The 24,000-nt window shown below is 43.0% G+C and overlaps 1 protein-coding gene across 16 annotated transcripts in view; it reads right to left on the reverse strand.

Annotated features, from left to right (window-relative positions):
- Positions 1–24,000, reverse strand: part of DLG2 (discs large MAGUK scaffold protein 2) — a 1,493,215-nt gene that overhangs the window by 627,787 nt on the left and 841,428 nt on the right. The gene's annotated exons all lie outside the window — the stretch shown is intronic.

Below are 24,000 nucleotides of genomic sequence, written 5' to 3' on the forward strand. Positions count from 1 at the left end.
GCAAAGCACTGAATATGAACTATTCCTCAACTCCTCTCCCAACCGTCTGGTATAATTTTGAGTATATACATTTATTAAATAATTATTTCCCCTCTTGGAAGGTTGAATACATACATCCTTATTAATTTTGTCCTTTTTCATTTGATAAATGGATATGAAAAACCAGGACAAGGGCAAGGTAGTGCAGATTTCCCCTAGCCACCAGTGTGCCTCAGTTTTGAGAGCAAACATCTGAAAGGAGATGTTTCTTTCGCCTCTCCACTGAGATAGCCAGCAAGGGTACTAGTAAATGTCAGATGTGGCAGGGGTTAAAAGTGGTGGATTCCCATCCAATAGAAAATGGATTGAGATGTACAATTCATTACACATATGCCATGAATGATGCCTGCATTATATTCATATTTGATCAAATAAAACAGAGATGAAAAACTCCACAATCCCCACTCTCTCAACATAGCTGTTTTTATTTTGCTATAACTGTATCTCATTGGGCTAAAGAAGGAGAATCCCAAGAAAAATAAACCAAATAGTAAGATAAAGAAAAACATTGCTAATACTAAAGATTTTTAGATCTTGATGCTTGTTTGCAACAGAAATATAAAACCACCCACCTACCAGTAAGACAATTAAAAACTTCACTGTTCTTTGCAGAAGACACCATGTTGGGTGGGGCTGCTAGGACTTTGGTGGATGCAATAAGAATTCATAGATATTTAGGTCAGAAGGGACCATTATGATCATCTAGTCTGACCTCCTGCACAACGCAGGCCACAGAATTTCACCCACCACTGCAAAACAACCTTGACAAATTGAAACATTTGTCTGAAATCAACAAGATGAATTTCAATAAGGACAAATGCAAAATACTTAGGAAGGAATAACTGGCTAGGCAGTAGGATCCAGTGGTTATAGTAGATCACATATTGAATGAGAGACAACAACGTGATGCAGTTGCAAACAAGGCTAATACTCTGGTGTGTATTTATCAGGGTGTTGTATATAAGACTGGGGAGGAAATTGTCCTGCTGTACTCGCCACTAGCGAGGCCTGAGATAGAGTACCATGTCCAGTTCTGGGCACTACCATTTTAAGGAAGACGTGAACAAATTGGAGAGAGTCAAGAGGAGTGCTCCAAAAATGATTGGAAAAGTTGACCTATAAGGAAAGTTTAGAAAAACCGGGCATGTTTAGTCCTGAGAAAAGAAGACTAAGGGTGGAACTGATAACAGTCTTCAAACATGTGAAGGAATGTTATAAAAAAATGGTGATCAATTGTTCTTCATGTCTGCTGAAGGTAGGACAAAAAGCAACAGGCTTAATCTGCAGCAAGGGAGACTTAGGTTAGGTATTAAGAAAACCTTTTAAGTACAAAGAAAAGTTAAGCACTAGAATAGGCTTCCAAGACAGATTGTGGAATCCCCATCACTGGAGGTTTTTAAGAACTGCTTAGGTGAACACCTGTCAAGGATGATCTAGGTATTCTTGGTCCAGCCTTCGTGCAAGGGGTTGGACTAGATCACCTCTCGAGATCACTTTCAGCCCTACATTTCTATGGTTCTGATTTTGGCAACTGGAAAATTCAGCTATTTTAAGGATACACAATAATCGAACTCTCTCTCTCTCTAGGATATTAAGGCCCTATCTTTTTAAAGAAATGCAAAGAGGAGACACCTTATACCTCTGGAGATTTCTACTTACGCCAGTGTGACTCAAATGGCACCCCATACTGCCGCTTTCTCCTTGTCCTCCATGAAGCCTGGGAGCTAGCAGTTCACATAGACCATTTATTCACAGGTCTGAGATATAAATCAATTTCATTTTATAATTAATAGTTGCTAGATCTAGATCTGGTTGCTAAAAATTTATTTCTTTTTTTAAAAAGATATAGTATAATGTGTCTTTATTTGAGTACCTACTTTTGACTAGGCCTTCCCACCTAGATTATAAACTACTTCAGATTGTGTCCTTGATGAAATATTGAGCAGATACGAACTTTGTGGTGCTGAAAATTAAGATTTTGACATATAAGTAATTATATATTAACAAGTACAATAAAACTTGATATTCAGCAAAGTATGAAGCAAGCATATAGATTTTTATATATTATGAACATCTTAATCAAAAATATTTTGAAATCTCTCTGGCTTGATCATGAATTTCTAAAGTATGACATCTTTTCCTTTGAAACTAATGCTCAAAATAGGGTGTGAATGCAGACATCTAGGGAATCAGTATTCATTACATATAAATACTAGTTTTCACCGAACTCAGCTGCAAGCAGATCAGATTGTTCTTTTCTATGTGTGATTTGTCTGAATGATACCGCCAGGTCCTCCCCACAGGGATACAAATAACTCCTTTTCACTTCAATGGGAGTTACTGATTTCTTACATTGGAAAAAAATGAGCTTCATTATTGTTCACCTCTGCATAAACAAACAGAAATGTAATGATTTTTCACATGGTCTTTTCAGCCAGACATGAATCAGATTCCCCATGTGCCTCTCACGCAGGTTTATAAAAAATGTTAGATGGATTCGTACAATACAAACTACTGAGGTGATGTAAGAAAACTTTAGCTAAACTATAGATGGCATTAAAGTCACAAAACTCAAGGAAACTAAGAAGTCACACTTTTGAAAATCAATGACATTTTGCGAGTATATGAGAAATCCTAATCACAATTCATTTACCATAGTGATTGTTTGAATTATACACATCCGCACATACACAAACGCAGTCATATTTCCCCTTGGTATATACAGTAGGTGAATGACAATCTCAGCCATTAAGAGGTAAATTATTTCCTACAGCCAAGCTCTGAATGCTTAATATTTTATTGCATTGTCACAGCTCATATAGCTGCTGATTTGACAGTAACTGCCACTGAAAACACTAAAAAACTTCCTCAAGTCCAGCACTGTCATTTTCAATTATTACAGATAAATTCCCAAGCTTAGAGATATATAACTGCAGATTGGTACATATTATGCAATATAGTAATACTTGAAATATTTGTTCCTCTCCTATATAACTTTACTCCCCTTTTCTTATTTCATAGAATCATAGAATATCAGGGTTGGAAGGGACCTCAGGAGGTCATCTAGTCCAACCCCCTGCTCAAAAGCAGGACCCATCCCCAATTAAATCATCCCAGCCAAGGCTTTGTCCTCAAAGAATCAATCCTGAAGCACTTACATGAGAGGAAAGTGATCAGGAACAGTCAGCATGGATTCACCAAGGGAAGGTCATGCCTGACTAATCTAATCGCCTTCTATGATGAGATTACTGGTTCTGTGGATGAAGGGAAAGCAGTGGATGTATTGTATCTTGACTTTAGCAAAGCTTTTGACACGGTCTCCCACAGTATTCTTGTCAGCAAGTTAAAGAAGTACGGGCTGGATGAATGCACTATAAGGTGGGTAGAAAGTTGGCTAGATGGTCGGGCTCAACGGGTAGTGATCAATGGCTCCTCGTCTAGTTGGCAGCCGGTGTCAAGTGGAGTGCCCCAGGGGTCGGTCCTGGGGCTGGTTTTGTTCAATATCTTCATAAATGATCTGGAGGATGGTGTGGATTGCACTCTCAGCAAATTTGCGGATGATACTAAACTGGGAGGAGTGGTAGATATGCTGGAGGGCAGGGATAGGATACAGAGGGACCTAGACAAATTGGAGGATTGGGCCAAAACAAATCTGATGAGGTTCAATAAGGATAAGTGCAGAGTCCTGCACTTAGGACGGAAGAACCCAATGCACAGCTACAGACTAGGCACCGAATGGCTAGGCAGCAGTTCTGCGGAAAAGGACCTAGGGGCGACAGTGGACGAGAAGCTGGATATGAGTCAGCAGTGTGCCCTTGTTGCCAAGAAGGCCAATGGCAAAACTATCTAGATCCTGTTTTCTGCTTTCATCTAGCTCCCTAATCACCTTAACATAATTCTGCATTCCCAAAATAAACAATTTTATTGTGTCATTTTCTGGCCATTTGCTTATTATGACATCAATATTAGACAATAGAAAGAGGTGGTGCATTGGAGCATTGTCAGCAGATCGAGGGAAGTGATTATTCCCCTCTATTCGGCACTGGTGAGCCCACATCTGGAGCATTGCATCTAGTTTTGTGCCCCCCACTACAGAAAGGATGTGGACAAATTGGAGAGAGTCCAGAGGTGGGCAGGAAAATTATTAGGGGGCTGGGGCACATGACTCAGGAGGAGAGGCTGAGGGAACTGGGGTTATTTAGTCTTCAGAAGAGAAAAGTGAGGGGGATTTGAAAGCAGCCTTCAACTACCTGAAGGGGGGTTCCAAAGAGGATGGAGCTAGGCTGTTCTCAGTGGTGGCAGATGACAGAACAAGAAGGGGAGGTGGTCTAGGTTGGTTATTAGGAAATACTATTTCACTAGGAGGGTGGTGAAGCACTGGAATGGGTTACCTAGGTAGGTGGTGGAATCTTCATCCTTAGAAGTTTTTAAGGTCAGGCTTGACAAAGCCCTGGCTGGGATGATTTAGTTGCGGTTGGTCCTGCTTTGAGCAGGGGATTGGACTAGATGACCTCCTGAGGTCTCTTCCAACCCTAATCTTTTATGATTCAATGATTTAGCAGACACCACCGTAACTGATGTTATACAGTAACTCCTCGCTTAACGTCTTAGTTATGTTCCTGAAAAATGCTACTTTAAGCAAAATGATGTTAAGCCAATCCAATTTCTCCATAAGAATTAATGTAAATAGGAGAGGTTAAGTTCCAGGGAAAAAAATTTTGCCAGACAATAATATTATTTATGAAACTGTTACTTATAGAATCATAGAATATCAGGGTTGGAAGGGACCTCAGGAGGTCATCTAGTCCAACCCCCTGCTCAAAAGCAGGACCTATCCCCAACTAAATCATCCCAGCCAGGGCTTTGTCAAGCCTGACCTTAAAAACTTCTAAGGAAGGAGATTCCACCACCTGCCTAAGCAACACATTCCAGTGTTTCACCACACCTCCTAGTGAAAAAGTTTTTCCCAATATCCAACCTAAACCTCCCCCACTGCAACTTGAGACCATTACTCCTTGTCCTGTCCTCTTCCACCACTGAGAATAGTCTGGAACCATCCTCTCTGGAACTACCTCTCAGGTAGTTGAAAGCAGCTATCAAATCCCCCCATTCTTCTCTTCTGCAGACTAAACAATCCCAGTTCCCTCAGCCTCTCCTCATAACTCATGTGTTCCAGACCCCTAATCATTTTTGTTGCCCTTCGCTGGACTCTCTCCAATTTATCCACATCCTTCTTGTAGTGTGGGGCCCAAAACTGGACACAGTACTCCAGATGAGGCCTCACCAATGTCGAATAGAGGGGAACGATCACGTCCCTCGATCTGCTCGCTATGCCCCTACTTATACATCCCAAAATGCCATTGGCCTTCTTGGCAACAAGGGCACACTGCTGGCTCATATCCAGCTTCTCGTCCACTGTCACCCCTAGGTCCTTTTCCGCAGAACTGCTGCCTAGCCATTCGGTCCCTAGTCTGTAGTTGTGCATTGGGTTCTTCCGTCCTAAGTGCAGGACCCTGCATGTGTGTGTATGTTTAAACAAACCATTTAATACTGTACACAAAAAGAAAAGGAGTACTTGTGGCACCTTCGAGACTAACCAATTTATTTGAGCATAAGCTTTCATGAGCTACAGCTCACTTCATCGGATGCATACTGTGGAAACTGCAGAAGACATTATATACACAGAGACCATGAAACAATACCTCCTCCCACCCCACTCTCCTGCTGGTAATAGCTGGAAATGGCCCACCTTGATTATCATACACATTGTAAAGAGAGTGGTCACTTTGGATGGGCTATTACCAGCAGGAGAGTGAGTTTGGGGGGGGGGGGGGGCGGAGGGTGAGAAAACCTGGATTTGTGCTGGAAATGGCCCAGCTTGATTATCATACACATTGTAAGGAGAGTGATCACTTTAGATAAGCTATTATTAGCAGTACAGTGGGGTGGGAGGAGGTATTGTTTCATGGTCTCCGTGTATATAATGTCTTCTGCAGTTTCCACAGTATGCATCCGATGAAGTGAGCTGTAGCTCATGAAAGCTTATGCTCAAATAAATTGGTTAGTCTCTAAGGTGCCACAAGTACTCCTTTTCTTTTTGCGAATACAGACTAACACGGCTGTTACTCTAAAACCTGTTAATACTGTACACAGAAATTATGATTGTGAAGCTTGGTTAAGGTGGTGAAGTCAGAGGGTGAGATAGTTCCCAGGGAATGCCTGACTGCTAAATGATGAACTAGCAATTGGCTGAGGCCTCAAGGGTGAACACGTTGTTAATGTAGCCTCACACTCTACAAGGCAGCAGGACTGGAGGGAGGAGACACAGCATGGCAGAGAGACAGAGACACACACACTCTGTGTGTGTCTCTGTCTATGAGAGAGAGAGTGAGAGAAAGAGAGAGAGACGTGCATTGCCCCTTTAAGTATGCTGACCCCACTCTAAGTACACTGCCTTTTAAAGTAGATCCACAAATTGAGACAAGCAGCTGCTGCCAGCAAGCTCCCTCCGTCCTGAACCCTGTCGTGCCCCCCACCCAGGCTCTATGGAGACAGGGTAAAGGAGCGGGGGGGGGGGGGGGTCAGGAGCTGGGGAAGGGAGGGGGACACCCTGACATTAGCACCCCTCTTCCCACCCCCTGCACAGCAAGCAGGCGGCTCCCGGGAGCAGCTCCAAGGCAGACGCCAGGAGCAGCACATGGCAGTGGGGGAGGAACAGCTGAACTGCCCACAATTGATAGCCTGCTGGGCGGCTGCTGCACAGGGAACTTAGGGGAGCTGACAGGGGGCTGCCGGTTCACCCTGGTTCCAAGCCCCCACCCACTCGCTCCAATGGGCTGCTCTTCCTGCAAGCAGTGGACAAAGTAGGCAGCTGCCAAACAACGTTATAAGGGAGCATTGCACAACTTTAAACGAGCATGTTCCCTAATTGATCAGCGACATAACAGCGAAACAACGTTAACCAGGAGGACATTAAGTGAGGAATTACTGTATCTCTCCTTCCGTTGTAACTTGTAGACTATACTGTTTCAAGAATGTTCTGTTAAGGAGAAAAAACATCCATAATGACAATACCTCATTTTGTTTTATTATAGTCATACTGTGTAGTTTTTGTTGATGTTAGCAAGGGTTTCCAAACAAAGGATTGTATTTCATATACCGAGTGTTCATTTTCAGGTTAAAAACAGCGAATCTCAATGAAAACCCAACCACAGCAAAGAAAAAATGATAATTTTTGTTCTGAATACACTGAATATTTTTGTAGCATTAAACACTGCTTGCAGAGAGGGCAAAAGGGCAACAAAGTCACTGGGAGTTAATACCTGGTAGCTCTAGGCTTCATTCGAAGGGTACAAATCTTCCAGATAAGACAAAGAAAACATTTTTAAAACCAGTGAGAAAAATAAATATTTAACTCTTAAAAAAGTCCAGTGGGAGGGGGGAACCACACTGAAAACCCCTAATAATCAATTAATGCTTTGCATAGTTACTCAAACATGGCATTTGAAACTGAAGTGCTCAGCCTGTGTCCTCAGCACTGAGGATTACTTGTTATCCCACAGTCAGTGACTATAAAATTCAAATGGAAAATCTTACCTCCTGCAGGATACACACTTACATCACAAAAGTTTTCCTCTCATATCTCACAAGCAAGTCTTTATGTAAAACAAACATAGGAGCACCTCAAATTGAAGGCTTCTCTTAGAACTGTTTTGCTGTTTCTCATTAATTGTTAACATCTAATGCGGGAATTATCTTTTAACCCTTCTTATTCCAGGCAATCAATTTTAGCAGATAATTACTTTGAAGCATTTTAAGATTTGCATGAAATGTATTTACATTTAAATTAACCTGATTTAAATGCAAATCTGGATTATTTGTTTAGTATTATATGCCATTAGAAAAAAATCCCTAATTAATTACATTCAGGCTCATATGCATTTCTAGAGGGGAAACGCTGTCTTGAAGTAGTTTTAAAATATGATGGGATAACTCAATGTTGTTACTTTTTCAGTCATTTTTCTTTCTACAGTAAAAGCATTATTCAAACATGGGTAAATGATTTATGAATTGTTTCATATGATAAAAAGCATTAGAAGCTTTGGATAATAGCATTGTTCACTTAAAAAAAAACAACAAAAAACAACAAAACCGCATCCTTGCCATGATCCTATTTTAAAAGTGATTTAAATTCAGAGGATTTCTCTTTTTTTTTTAAAAAAAAAAAATTCTCTTGTGCTTCTTTCCATTTTTCCTCTCAGTTTTAAATTGCTTTAGCATTTTTCTGTGATATAACATTTTGAGAAGATGCTGAGGAATATTCTAGTCATGGAAATATCAAACCAAACACTGCCATTTGGCACACACTAGATGATTCACTCCCCTATCCTTTAATTTCATCTTACATAGGAGTATCAAGCCTTATATACTTCATATTGACAGAAGAACAGATTCTTATTTAAATTGAAGCCTTTTCTGCACATTTGCTTTAAAATCAAACACTGAACTCAATGGTTTTTAAAAAAAGGTACTATTTATAGTCTCTGGGAGGACAGCATAATCTTTCTTCACATTGGGTGTTATATACATTGGGTGTTATATAGCAAGGTTCAGCCCTGTTCTTTCATTAAGGTCAGAGGTGAAAGTAAGCCGGTACTGTCTGGGATGGCATACTGGCAAGGCTTCCCCAGGTGGCAAATTTAAAGGCCCTGGGGCAGTAGCAGCGGTCGGAGCCCTTTAAATTGCTGCCCCAGCCCTGCTGCCGGAGCCCCGGGGTAGCGGTGGCAGCCACGAGCCCCCAGGGCTCCATCTGCAATTTATAGGGCCTGGGGCTCTGCTGTGGTAGCAGTGGCTGGGAGCCCCTGGCCCTTTAAATCACTGCTGGAGTCCCTGGCTGCCGCTGCTACCCAGGGCTCCAGCAGCAGGGCTCAGGTGGCTATTTAAAGGGCCTGGGGCTCCACTGTGATTTAAAGGGGCAGTGCTTTAAAGGCCCCACCTCTTCTCGTTGAGACCACGCCCCCCTGCTTGGGACTCTGGCATACCGGTAAATCCTTTCCGTTTCTTTCACCCCTGGTTAAAGTTTAGGAGCAGTCAGCATTAGCAGTAATTTGAGAAAGGCCAAAACCAAAAACACCAGATCTCAATACCCCAGTCTTTGGTGAAGTTTGTATCAGGATCAGAATCACAAGACTTGCACCATCTCCGGATTTTAAAGATCACCACCAATGCCTTGAAACGCCACTATAATGCGAGATTAAGTCTTGGTCCCATAGAAGTAAACTGACTCCTACAGGACCAGAATTTAACCCTCAGTGCATACATTCTACCTCAGATTTGGTGTTTCTAGCCACACCACTGAGGAGGTAGTTTGCATTGTACTGGTGGTTTATTCAGATCCATCTGTTGTTATCTGCATAGGGCAGTAGATATATCGATTACCACATTGAAAACTAGCTTGTATCTTAAGTTACCAAAAAAAAAAAAGGGGGGGGGTTATAAAGATCCAGATGTATATGTTTAGCTGATTATTGTAAATACCAGTTATCTATAATGGTTTTTTCAGAGTTGGGGTGGGGAGCTGTGGGGATGGAAAGAGGTTGGGAGAGGGGAAGAAAAGAAATTAAAAAAAAAAAAAAGCTTAAAATCGGTTTTCTCAATGCCTTTGCAGCATAGATGGAATTTGGGGGGGGGGGAGGTGGAGGTGGCAGAAAGGTTTTATGAGTTATATATTCCCTTGGTTAGTGTTAGGTCTTTGGTTGTTCATTAGACATTCTAATAATTGATCCTTTCTGTTACTAAACAGACCAACTCACTAGGAACTTGATCCATCTCCTGCTGAAATAATTAGATCCCATGGACTTCAATGGGAGCTGAAATGAACCCTATCCCATATAAAATGTCATTTGTGCAGACCATTTTGCCTGTGGTAACAAGTAAATATAATTAAATACAAGGGATTAAGTTTCAGTACTGGTGGTGATAGTATTATCCTATATTTCCTTGTACTCCCTTTTGGACACTGATGGTAGAGTGCTTTTTCTGAATTAGCTGGAGGTACAACTCCTCCTCTCTGAATTTTTGCCACATTCTGTTTGGCCGGAATAGCACAATTCAGAAAAGATACAGTTCTCAGTTTTATATTAAGCTATCAATTTCCATGAAAAAAATCAGTAAATGTTCCTAAATTTTAGAAAAAACATTGAGATCCAACTGAGGGTATGCAATAGAATACCAGGATGAATATATTAGTTTATTTTGGAAGAGATTGTTAAAGGCAGCTATTGACTTTCAGATTTTTAAAAGGAGATATTGACTTGTGCTTCTAAATCACTTTTAAAAAAATCTCTGCCATTGTGTATTTTTGTGCAGGAACTTTGCAGAGTTGAAGGTACAGCTGTGGAACAAAGAGAACTCCAAGGTGTTCTTGCATGTTTTTTTTAATCCATGTTTTTGCTGTGGCTCAAGGATTAGTTTGTAGTGACCTTATTAAGTATGCAACTCCTCTAGAATATATAATTAATAATTCATGTGATTTGATCTGTTTTGATTTTTGAGTTCTTAACTTCTTCTCTTCAACTCCTGAATATTTACTGAGCGCTTACAGATAGTTCTATGCAGCTCATGAGACCAGGCAAACTGAAGCAAATGTTACACTAAATTTCTTCATTTTAAGCTGGTAAAGTTGAATTGAGTGGACTAATATCTGTATAGCAAGTTAGCTCAAGTTTAATAGTTAACTCCATATAACTCATGGTATTTTTACACAGTCTTGGTCCCTTTTCACATTCATTATTTTTCGTGGATTCCAAGGCCAGAAGGGGCCACTGTTATCACCTAGCTGACCACCTGTATAACACAGCCCACAGGACTTCCCCAGAATAAGCACAATACAGTTGAATTCAGAAACAAAAAATGTAAGAATAGAGAGAGAACCCAACAGCCAAACACAACTAACAGCCATATGGTAATAAGAAAAAAGTATGTCACAAGGAGAAACTCCATAGTCATCAGGCAAACCACTCCAGACATAAAAGAATCAGTCCCAATCTCGTAAGAACAATTGGAAACAAAACAGAAAATCAGGAGACAAAAAAGCAATGAAGTGGGGCCCAGAAAACAGTCAATACAGGCCAAATGAAATAGACATGCAGCATACATTAGTGGCAGCCCCCGAAATATGCCAGGTAAGCTCCTCGTGATCCAGGGACGTGTTGGCGCCAACTGGCATAGGGCACGGGGGGAGCATCAGGGTTACAGGGATCCCATGGGTCTCGTCTCTACATACTGGTTCACCAAATGTACTGAAAGCCTGTGTCACACAGGTCCTCATAACCACTGTGAAATGTCTATATGGATAATACTTAAGGAGTTATTTCTCTATACTGAAAATTATGTCATTAAGTTCTGTGCCTTGGGGCTGGTCAGCAAAAGGTGAGAAACAGTTTTCTTTCAGGGAAGAGATATTAATCTATCTGCCTTGCTACATGTAATTTGAGTATTGTATGGTTCACAATTGATGCCCCATTTACAGTCTGAGCCAACCAGTAACAAAGGGATTGAGAGAACTGCCAGAGGGGAAATTTACACAAAGAAATAAACCAGTAGGAGGTGAGAGGATAGCTGAGTCTCTATGTCTCAATCTGTGTTTGCTGCCTTTGCTGAGACAGCAGACAAGGAGGCCTAAACTTTGTTTGGAGAGGGTGAAGGACAACTGAAGACTCCGTATACTGCCAGAATTGTTCTGCCACAAACTTTTCAACTACACTTCCCAGAAAAGGAAGTTTGGACAGAGATCAACTGCCAGCAGTTGAATATTAAAAGAAGTGGCTACCTTCAGCAGAAGTCCTACAATAGCTTCTTTAAGGAGGCTGGTACTTTGTCCTTTTACCTCCAGTCCTAAAAAGAGGTGTGGGCTAACTCAGCCAACAATGGACCCAATACTTTCCCAAAGGCCCCAACTAGACCAAAAGAACAGGGGTCTAATGCAGTGGTTCCCAAACTGGGGTGGGACATGGAGGAACATTCGGGGGGTGGGGGGGAGAGACATGGCGGGGCCTGGGCTAGCCCACGCAGGGCCTGGGCCGGCCCACATGGGGGCAAGGTGGATGCACCACCCAGCTCCGCTCTGCCCCCAGCCGCAGCTCCGCTGTGCCACACGCTGCTCCACCCCAGCCCAGCTACTATCCCAGCCCCGCCTCCACTCTGCCCTCAACCCAACTCTGCCCTCATTCCCGCTCCACCCCCAGGCCAGCTCCACCTCTAGCCCCAACTCCTCCCCTATCCCCAGTTCTGACCCCAGCTCCTCTGCTGGGGAAGCACTGGCTGTGCAGTAATGGAGGGGGAGGGTGCGGACAGATTCCAGGTAGAGGGGACGCGTGACAGGAAAAGTTTGGACACCATCGGTCTAATGCAGGGGTGGCCAACCTGCGGCTCTTCAGAAGTTAATATTCGACTCCTTGTCTAGGCACCGACTCCAGGGCTGGAGCTACAGGCGCCAACTTTCCACTGTGCCGGGGGTGCTGACTGCTCAACCCCTCGCTCTGCCACAGGCCCTGCCCCCACTCCACCCCTTCCCGCCTCCTCCCCTGAGCCTGCTGTGCCCTTGCTCCTCCCCCCTTGTCCCCAGAGCCTCCTGCACGCCAAAAAACAGCTGATCGGGAGGTGCTGATTGGTGGGGCTGCAGGTGAGCGGGGGCGCTGGAGCTGATGGGGGGCTGCTGATATGTACATTGGTAAATTCTGGCTCCTTCTCAGGCTCAGGTTGGCCACCCCTTGTCTAATGTCTCCATGAACTTAGTGACTGATGCTGGCTAAAACTGAAGGAGACCTAGAATCTATCTCCCTTGAGACACTGTCTACTTCACAGCTAAATCTGTATAGGAATGATTTTTATGTAGAAGATATGATGAACTGGGGGAAAATTTGGTTTATAATTTTAGGAGCATTATGTATGACCTGGCTCCCCTGTTCAAATTTTATATTGCAGCCTGACTGAATGCATGGAGTTAAATCAAAGGAGGCTGTAAATGGGGAGTTAAGGAACCCAGGAAAACAAAAGACAAAGACACAAATATGTTACCATCAGGTACAGAGCTTCAAAGGCGTTTAGCTAACAATGGCTGGACCAGTCAGTGGTGGGAGTATTCACCCAGTTGGCTCTATCCAAGCTAAGCTTGGGATCAAAGGAAACTTAATCCCTCAAAGCCTCTGGCAAAATTGGAGGGTGTTTTGTTTTTTTGGGGGGGGGAGGGAGGGGCGAGGGGGAACAGTTAGCTGAGAGGGGCTGGCTAGGATGTCTCAGTGAATAAGATGAGTCTTACAGAGACATAGAAAAGATAGGGTCCAGGCAGGTTCTCCCAAGTGAGAGATGGGGAATAAGCCAGATCCTGCCTGAGTTGTGGATAGAAAGACTAAATTTAGGTAAGGGAATATGCATGTAGATCTCTGTTGTTTTTAAATCCATTTCTTTAAGAGCTGTGTAACCTTTTGGGCAAATGTAAGTTACACTTTTTTTTTTTGTCTCTCTCTGTAAATGGATGCTGTCACACACACCCCCCCCAAAGGGAAACCCTTGCTGGGTCCAGTTGGACCTGCTGAATTAGACACGGTTGGTAGCAGGGGGTAATCACATCCTGGTCTGAGAGTTGGTGGAGGACACAATTCCAACCCCAGAAGTACTAAAGGCTGAAGCCTGACACTCAGAGAGGCCCCATAAAGTAACAGCGGAGCAGCTTACTCAGGAACATATTGAAAGATCTCCTGCATTAAGGTACTCTGTAACCAAGCAGAGAGCCAGGATTAGGTTCTCCACTACTTGGAGCAGTTCTGCTGTTCAAGGCTTTGCAGATATGTGGGAGGAGAAAAAGCCTCTCTCATTGCCTAAGATTTCAAAAAATACAGTGCCTAAGACTTCAGAAATTCAATGCATAACAAAATGTCTGAATCAGCATGATTTTCTTTAGCTGTACTTTAGGGGTGTTGTCTACACAGCAGAGAAAAATCTGTGACTGACCCATACCAGCCTCCCACCTCATAGGGTCCTAGACTTCAGGCTCCAGCCCGAGCCTGGAAGTCTACACAGGAATGAAATAGCCCCGCAGACTGGGCTCCACGAGCCCGAGTCAGCTGGCACAGGCCCAGAGGTGAAGTAAGCCGGTACAGTCCGGTACGGCGTACCAGCAAGAGCCAGTATGCCGTGCCGGACTGGACCGGCTTCCCCAGGCTGGAGCTTTAAAGGGTCCGGGGCTCCGGCTGCTGCGGGGAGCCCCGGGCCTTTTAAAGCGCACCCTAGAGACCCACTGCCAGAGCCCCGGGGTAGCAGCAGCAGGGCTCCGGTGGTGATTTAAAGGGCCCGGAGCTCCACTGCGGTAGTGGCAGCCGGCGCCCAGGGCGCTTTAAATCGCCCCTGAGCTCCCAGATGCCTCTGCAGCTGGTAGCTCCAAGGGTGATTAAAAGGCCTCGGGGCTCCCAGCTGCAGCCAGAGCCCTGGGGCCTTTAAATCTTGATTTAAAGGGCCCAGGTATTTAAAGGCCTCGCCTCATCCGATTGAGGCCCCGCCTCTTCTGGTCAACGCCACGCCCCCTGCTCAGGACTCCAGAGTACTGGTAAGTTACTTTAAGTTACTTTTACCCCTGCACAGGCCAGAGACAAGGGTCTAGCTGCTGTGTAGACACACCGATGTTTCACATCCCACTTTATTCATTTCAAGTAATCTGTGAACCATGGTGACTTACAGAGTGAAACTGGGTGAGGAAAAGAACCACTGAGGAGTGCAAAGCGGCATTATGAAGTCCTACCAGGCCAATGGTAGGGCGGTCTGTGGTTTGCATTTTCCCGTCAGACACCTGGAAACACAGCGGTTTCATCCATCTCAAAGAGCAGATCAAAATAGTTCCATTACCCTTCCAGGAATGGTGTGCTCTAGCTCCAACTAGAGGAGATAATCAAACCATGGCAAAGGCATGATCTCCACTGCCCCAATCTCCAATCCAGATCCAGATTGCTCTCTGCTTGTGGACAAGGGTTCTGTGAAGTGCCATCTGGGACAGCCCTATCACGGTCATGACAGCTAGAGTGTGCGTAGGTGGCAGTCCCTAAACTCCCTAAACTGCTGCAGTCATTATAGTCTGCAAAACTCACTCCAGGCAGTAGGTGGCATCATGGTGAGACAGGGAGCAGTAGTTTGCCACAAAAAAAAAAAAAAAAGAAAAGAAAAAAAAAGAGCATGACACCAGAGAGACTAAGAACCACCAGATTTATGTGGCAGCATTTTCAGAGCCATACCTAGAGAAGAGGAAATGCCAAGTGAACTAGGCATGGGGGTCACATGTGGTGGAATAAGAGCAAAAAGGAACTAATTTTGTTTTTAAAACAACAAGACATTGTTTTGTGCCCACAATAATGCCTCATTATTTGCCAAGTTCTCTGTCCCACTGTGAATTGCATATTTTACCTGCCCGCCCCAAACACTGTAAAAGTCCCCAACGGCTATAACCTTGTGCTTCTGATTAGTGAAATTATTTAAACTACTTGGGAGGATTGTTCCAGGATTTTGCCAGGGAGCTTCCACAAAGATTGAGCATAATTTGGACAAAAGTTTCTTACAAACATGACCCTTCATGATAGACAGTTTTCCTTATGTTCTGCTTTTACCCTGATCATGGTAAAGGCAGCAAGACACTAGCAGTTGTCTGCCCTGTTTACAAATTGTTTTAAATACAATTGGTTACATCGCGGCTAGTGCAGTTAAAAAATGCTGTGTTCTACACATGCTTTAAATCATTATTGAAGGGGCTGTGACCTTCAGCATGTGCACGGCTAAAAGCTTCCATCTGTAAGACAATGGAGTCAATTGGTTATTTTCTGAAATTATGAACTCGGAGAAGAATATACAAATAGGAACAGATGACAACATTGTGATCTGTAAAACCTTACGTTTAGATGAGCAAAAGAACAATTATAGTAGATTGCTTTAAAGATCAAGTTACCTGGAAGGGTGAAAAAAAATAAGAAAACCCCCTAAAAACCCCAAGCCTCTAAAAATGTAAACTCCCACACTTCAGCTCTGTGCAGTTCCACTCCCCTTTAATGTTCTCCTTCGTCAGCAAGAGTCCCAACTCAAACTTGTTTCACAGCTATCGCATGGCTGCAATTAATTAAGTCATCCGAAGTGCAATGCATAGACCTTGACATTTTGAACACAGTATGGCTAATACTTGATCCTGAGCTTTCTTGTTACATTAATTGCAGCAGCTCTAGAAACCACAAGATGGCACATTCATTGTTCGCTGCTTGTTACAGTAAAACAAAAGATCATGTAACATAGTCAGATAAGCAACTGCAGCTTTATTTTATTTATGCCTAGTATCGCCTCGATTACTGAGCCCTCTCCTCTGCGAAGAGTTCTGTAACATTTAGTAGTTCACTGCTGTAACTCCTAGATCTCAAATTTCAGAAGGAAGATATTCAGCCTCCCACATGTGGCGCCAGGGCATCACCTCCACCTCCAAAGAGCATACATGTAAGAGTCTTGAAATAATGACTACTGCACAGTATGCCAACATTTTTATGGCGGACTTAGAACAACGCCTCCTCAGCTCTCGTCCCCTAACGCCCCTACTCTACTTGCGCTACATTGATGACATCATCATCATCTGGACCCATGGAAAAGAAGCCCTTGAGGAATTCCACCATGATTTCAACAATTTCCATCCCCCCATCAACCTCAGCCTGGACCAGTCCACACAAGAGATCCACTTCCTGGACACTATGGTGCTAATAGGCGATGGTCACAAACACCACCCTATACCGGAAACCTAATGACCGCTTGTCATAAATATAAAGGGAAGGGTAAACCCCTTTGAAATCCCTCCTGGCCAGGGGAAAGCTCCTCTCACCTGAAAAGGGTTAAGAAGCTAAAGGTAACCTCGCTGGCACCTGACCAAAATGACCAATGAGGAGACAAGATACTTTCAAAAGCTGGGAGGAGGGAGAGAAACAAAGGGTCTGTGTCTGTCTATATGCTGGTCTTTGCCGGGGATAGACCAGGAATGGAGTCTTAGAACTTTTAGTAAGTAATCTAGCTAGGTATGTGTTAGATTATGATTTCTTTAAATGGCTGAGAAAAGAATTGTGCTGAATAGAATAACTATTTCTGTCTGTGTATCTTTTTTGTAACTTAAGGTTTTGCCTAGAGGGGTTCTCTATGTTTTTGAATCTAATTACCCTGTAAGATATCTACCATCCTGATTTTACAGGGGGGATTTCTTTATTTCTATTTACTTCTATTTTTATTAAAAGTCTTCTTGTAAGAAAACTGAATGCTTTTTCATTGTTCTCAGATCCAAGGGTTTGGGTCTGTGGTCACCTATGCAAATTGGTGAGGCTTTTTATCCAACATTTCCCAGGAAAGGGGGGGTGCAAGTGTTGGGAGGATTGTTCATTGTTCTTAAGATCCAAGGGTCTGGGTCTGTAGTCACCTAGGCAAATTGGTGAGGCTTTTTACCAAAACTTGTCCAGGAAGTGGGGTGCAAGGTTTTGGGAAGTATTTTGGGGGGAAGGACGTGTCCAAACAGCTCTTCCCCAGTAACCAGTATTAGTTTGGTGGTGGTAGCGGCCAGTCCAAGGACAACGGGTGGAATATTTTGTACCTTGGGGAAGTTTTGCCCTAAGCTGGTAAAGATAAGCTTAGGAGGTTTTTCATGCAGGTCCCCACATCTGTACCCTAGAGTTCAGAGTGGGGGAGGAACCTTGACACCGCTATTCCTACCTACATGCCTCCAGCTTTCACCCAGACCACACCACACGATCCATTGTCTACAGCCAAGCTCTACGATACAACCACATTTGCTCCAACCCCTCAGACAGAGAAACACCTACAAGATCTCTATCAAGCGTTCTTACAACTACAATACCCACTTGCTGAAGTGAAGAAACAGACTGACAGAGGCAGAAGAGTATCCAGAAGTCAGCTACTACAGGACAGGCCCAACAAAGAAAATAACAGAACGTCACTAGCCGTCACCTTCAGCCCCCAACTAAAACCTCTCCAACACATCATCAAGGATCTACAATCTATCTTGAAGGATGACCCGTCACTCTCACAGATCTTGGGAGACAGGCCAGTCCTTGCCTACAGACAGCCCCCCAACCTGAAGCAAATACTCACCAGCAACCACACACCACACAACAGAACCACTAACTCAGGAACCTATCCTTGCAACAAAGCCCGTTGCCAACATCTTTTCAGGGGACACCATCGTAGGGCCTAATCACATCAGCCACACCATCAGAGGCTTGTTCACCTGCACATCTACCAATGTGATATATGCCATCATGTACCAGCAATGTCCCTCTGCCATGTACACTGGTCAAACAGGACAGTCTACGTAAAAGAATAAATGGACACCAATCAGACGTCAAGAATTATAACATTCAAAAACCAGTTGAAGAACACTTCAATCTCTCTGGTCACTCGATTACAGACCTAAAAGTGGCAACAAAAAAACATCAAAAACAGACTCCAAGGAGAGACTGCTGAATTGGAATTAATTTTCAAATTGGATATAATTAACTTAGGCTTGAATAGAGACTGGGAGTGGTTGAGTCATTACACGAAGTAAAACTATTTCCCCTTGTTTATTCCTCCCCCCCACTGTTCCTCAGACGTTCTTGTTAACTCCTGGAAATGTGCTGGAAATGGCCCACCTTGATTATCACTTCAAAAGGTTTTCTCTCCCCGCACCCCACTCTCCTGCTGGTAATAGCTCATCTTAAGTGATCACTCTCCTTACAATGTATATTTTTTCATGGTCTGTGTGTATATATAAATTCTCTTCACTGTACTTTCCACTTTATGCATCCGATGAAGTGAGCTGTAGCTCACGAAAGCTTATGCTCAAATAAATTGGTTAGTCTCTAAGGTGCCACAAGTACTCCTTTTCTTTTTGCGAATACAGACTAACACGGCTGCTACTCTGAAACCTGTGATCCTACGATGTAACAGGCAAAGCATTTCCAGTAGAGATAGAGAAAAGTTTTAATGCCATTGTACAAGGCACTGGTAAAACCTCATTTAGAATATTGTGTATAGTTCTGGTCACCCATTGTTAAAAAAATTACTTTCAACTGGAATAGATGTAGAGAAGTGCTAATAGGATGATGAGGGAATGGAAGACGTATCTTATGAGAGGTGATCTGGCTTGTTTAATCTAGCAAAAAGAAGGCTGAGGGGGATATGATTACTCCCCGTAAATACCTCAGGGGGGTAAATACCAGGGAGGGTGAAAATATATTTAAGCTAAAGGACTATGGATATGAACTGAGCATCAACAAATTCAGGCTGGAAATGAGAAGATTTCTAAACATCACAGGCAGGGCCAGATTAAGGCAGGGGCTTTAGCCCAGGGCCCTGACTCAAGGGGGCCCTGCAAAAATGAATCACAGGCAGCGATTTCCGGGCTGCTAAAAGGGGTGCTCAGGCAGGTTGCCTGCATGCCATGGCCCCAAGCTGCTTCCAGAAGCAGCTGACTGCGGGCACATCTCTGCAGCCCCTGGCGGAGATGGGGAAGGCAGCTCCATGTGCTGCCCCTGCCCCCAGCACAGTCCCATTGACTGGGAACCGCTTGCTGGAGATTTCACAGTTATGAATGGAACTGTGCAACCTGGAAAAATCCCAGTCAGGAAGTAGAAAGACATGCTTCTGAGCCTAAGAGAGGTCGCAGCTGAGGAGTCAGAAGCTTGAGAGTGGATACCCTTGTTGGACCATGGAGGGGAAATACAGGTGCAGTTGCCTGAACTGTGACATCTTCCAGTAGGAGTTGTGGGGGCAAACAACTTAATTAGTTTTAAAAGAGAGCTGGACAAATGTATGAGCACAATTGTATGATGGGTTTCCTTATGATGGTGGAGGGAAGGACCAGCAGTCCTTGTGCTACTTTCCATTTATGTCTTCTGTTCCTAAATGCTCATGCTTCAGGGTTTCAGTTGGCCACCTGCAGGGGTCAGGAAGGGATGTTTTTCCACCTGCGTATTCTGGTTTTGTTACTCTGTAACAGTAATACTTTGGTCTAATTTTGGTTGTTGGGATTAGTGTGTGGTTGATAGATGATGCTGGTGGCCTGTGATATACAGGAGGTCAGACCAGATGATCTGGAGATCCTTTTTGGCCTTAAATTGTCTGAGGTAACATGAGCACCTTAGGAGAAAATACCCCAGTGCTGGATACATCCTGTACTGGCCCCTAAATCATGGATTTAAAACTTCCTCCATGGTGAAGCTGCATGATGGGCTTGAGGGGGCTCTGCACTGAACACTGGGCCTTGAAGACAGGAACCAATTAGTCAGCTTTGCAGAAGCACACCACTTAGCCTGAGTCAGTTCTGATTAGAAGAAAGGAGTTCTTAAATGCGAAGGTGTGGGCAAATAACTTGCATTTTGTACCTTATTATAAAACAAACAACTATCAATTATTTATTACCATGTTATGCCTAAAGATTTATTGCTACTTTCTACATCCGCTACCAGAGAGTCAGTGTTGTTTACACATTAAAACTGCAACAGAAATTAGTTTATTTGTTTAAACCAATTTTAATTATTTGTCCTCTACTATAAAAAAAAGTAATTAACTTGTATTCCTAAAAAATGGGTTATTTTTCCAGGCAAAAAAGGAGATGGTCAGTGATCAAGGGAAGGAAAAGGTGTTCAAATAGTTTTTAAAAGGGTTTAGCTATATTAATAGGATGGGACTGAGTTATTGCTGAATTAGCTGGGCCTTTACGGCAGACTTGAGGCCTGAGATGCCTTAACTCCCACACCTTTATTCTTAAAAAAAAAAATCCAAAACTGGAATTATGATTTAGAAAGGATGATAAATATCTTACATATATAGAGAGCCTTTCACCTTAAAGAATCCCAACATGTTTTCAAAACAGAATAATCTAGATATAGGGCTCAAAGGGACCTCAAGAGACCATTCAGTCCCACCTCCTAAATTGAGGCAGGACCAGCTAAACCTTGACATCCTTGACTGGTGTTTGTCCAACCTGTTCTTAGAATCTTCCAGTGATGGGGATTCTACCTTTGGAAGCCTGTTAAAGAATTTAACGATCCTTATTTTACACAGGTTTTCCTAATATCTAACCCAAATCTCCCTTGTTGCAGATTAAGCCCATTACTTCTTGTCCAATTTAAAGTAGATATGGAGAAGAATTGGTCACCATCCTCTTTGTAACAGACATTAACATATTTGAAGACTAATCAGGTCCCCTCTCAGGCTTCTTTTATTAAAACTAAACAGGCCCAGTTTTGTTTTGTTTTTTAACTTCCCTCATAGGTCAGGTTTTCTAAACCTTTTATCATTTTTGTTGCTGTTCTCTGGACTCTCTCCAATTTGTCTACATATTTCTTAAAGTGTGGCACCTAGAATTGGACATAGTACTCCACCTGAAAGCAGGACAATTACCTCCGGTGTCTTACATATGGCATTCCTGTTAATACACCCCAGAATGACATTAGCATTTTTTCAACTGCCTCACAATGCTGACAGATATTCAATTTGTGATCCACTATAACCCCAAGCCCTTTTCACCAGTACTACCACCTAAGAACATAAGAATGGCCTACTGGGTCAGACCAAAGCTCCATCTAGCCCAGTATCCTCTCTACCGACAGTGGCCAAGCCAGTTATTCTCCATTTTGTAGCTGTACATTGGGGTTTTTTTTCCCCTTCCTAAGTTTAGTACTTTGCACTCGTCTTTATTGAATTTCATCTTGTTGATTTCAGACCAATTCTCCAATTTGTCAAGATAGTTTTGAATTCTAATCCTGTCTTCCAAAGTGCTAACAATTCCTCCCAGCTTGGTGTCATCTGCAGATTTTATCAGCATACTCTCCACTCCATTATCTAAGTCATTAATGAAAATATTGACTAGTACAAAACCTAAGACAAACCCCTGTGTGACCACAGTAGATATGTCCATCCAGTTTGACAGAGAACCACAGATACTACTCTTTTTAGGTACAGTATTTCAGCCATTTGTGGGCCCACTTTACAGTAATTTAATCTAGACCACATTTCCCTAGTTTGCTTATGGGAATGTCATGTGGGACTATGTCAAAAGCCTTCCTAAAAATCAAGATATATCACCTCTATGGCTCCCCACAGCCCCCATCCACTAGGCAGTAACCCTGTCAAAGAAAGACGTTAGGTTGGTTTGGCATGATTTGTTCTATAACTTATAACCCTATTATCTTATAGGTACCCTTACAAATTGATTGTATAATACACATATAATATACACCTGTATATGTGGCATGTAATAAAAGGGAATAAGTGGAAGTGAGTGAGATGACCTCATGCTCCTGAAAACGAAGGACAGTTTTCAGGGCCTTTGCATCAGTTTTTAAAGACTCAAAGTTTTGTCCTATTTTTGTAACCCCCTGAACTCTAGTCACCAACCAGCGAGCTGGTGAAATCGAAGCATGGTTGACTCAAGGACTGCCCCTCACCAGACCTATCACATTGCCATGTCCTTCCCAATGAAACCTCCGCGTGATCCTTTTATCTATACCCAGCGTAAGTCCCCTCCACCTCCAATTGCCAAAACCCTCCTAAGCAATCCTTACTGACATCCCCACCAACATTATATGCCTCTGCAAGCTGCTTCCACTATTACAATTGTCCCAGTTTCTTACAGTTTCTTACAGGTGAGAAAAGGTACCATAAAAATATGGAAGCAATTAGCAGATCTCCTTCTGCCACAGTTCAGACTAAACTTCAATATCTGCAAAGATTAGCCTAACATATTCATTATACAACCCAAATATCTCTCCCTACATTTGAAAGGCTAAATTCTAGTTTAATTAGGAACAAGGAATGTCATTATGAAATTTAAATATAAATGAATCCCCTACTAAGTGAGCTAGCAAAGCCATTCTCCAGTTTCCTCCATAGAAATAAATACATTGATTGGCAACATTTTATTTCTAGGTTTTAAACCCAACAGCACAACTTAATTTTATATGGTGCTTAACTACCATAGGATAATAGGAGTCTTAGACAGCCAGTATCTAATTCCAATCACGGCCACCTTGTCTTTCTTTCTGCTTATTTACATCACTGTGTTTGTGTTACTTCACATCTGCTGGCAGCCACAGTCGTCAACATCCATTTCCATGTTACATGGTAAGAAAGGCTGGTGAGTGTGTTTGCGGGGGAGGAGCAGGGGTGTCTACCTAGACAGATTTAGAATGAATCATGATCCTTAGTCAAAGAACCTAGGCCTGTGTCCTGGACACCCAAATGCAGCCTCGTAAAGCCAATTATTGGCAGCGTGACAGAGCTGCCTCCAGTGCCTGTTGATGGAGGAGCAAGTATGAGCAGTAAGGAAGAATACTATTTTTATGGTCTCAGGTTCTTTGCTTTTGAAGCCCCCCCCTCACTTTGGGACTTGGAAAAAAAAAACAGAAGGGAAGATGAATATATACAGCAGGAGAGGAGTGAGGTGCAGAGGACTCTCTCAAGGGTTAGTCACGGACATGAAATATTTATGCAGTGGAAGAGTTTTATGCAGAAGTTTCCTTTCCCTTTCTGATTAGAATAAAATCAATTTTGTATTCAGTTCAGGTCTTTAATAAATGTGAAAAACAGAAACCTAAAAGCAGCACTGCTGTTCAATAAACTGTAATACAGGGAAAGAAAGGTCCAATATTTCAGGCTGCTTTCAACCATTTACCGACATACTGTGCTGCAAAACAGTATAATTCTGTGTATATGATGTCTTGCAAAGTATGTTTCATGCAACAAACTGCAAATAAACAATGCAAAGGAAAATTGCTTACAAAATTTCATCTCTGGAAAAATATCATCCTGCACGAGTCTCACCACTGGGTCTCAGCTCAATAGCATGAGTGGAACTCCCCAAGATGCAAAAGGACTACCCCTAATAGTAGCGATAGTGGCTTC

Source organism: Lepidochelys kempii, chromosome 1 (assembly GCF_965140265.1).
Source record: "Lepidochelys kempii isolate rLepKem1 chromosome 1, rLepKem1.hap2, whole genome shotgun sequence".
Lineage (NCBI taxonomy): Eukaryota > Metazoa > Chordata > Testudines > Cheloniidae > Lepidochelys > Lepidochelys kempii.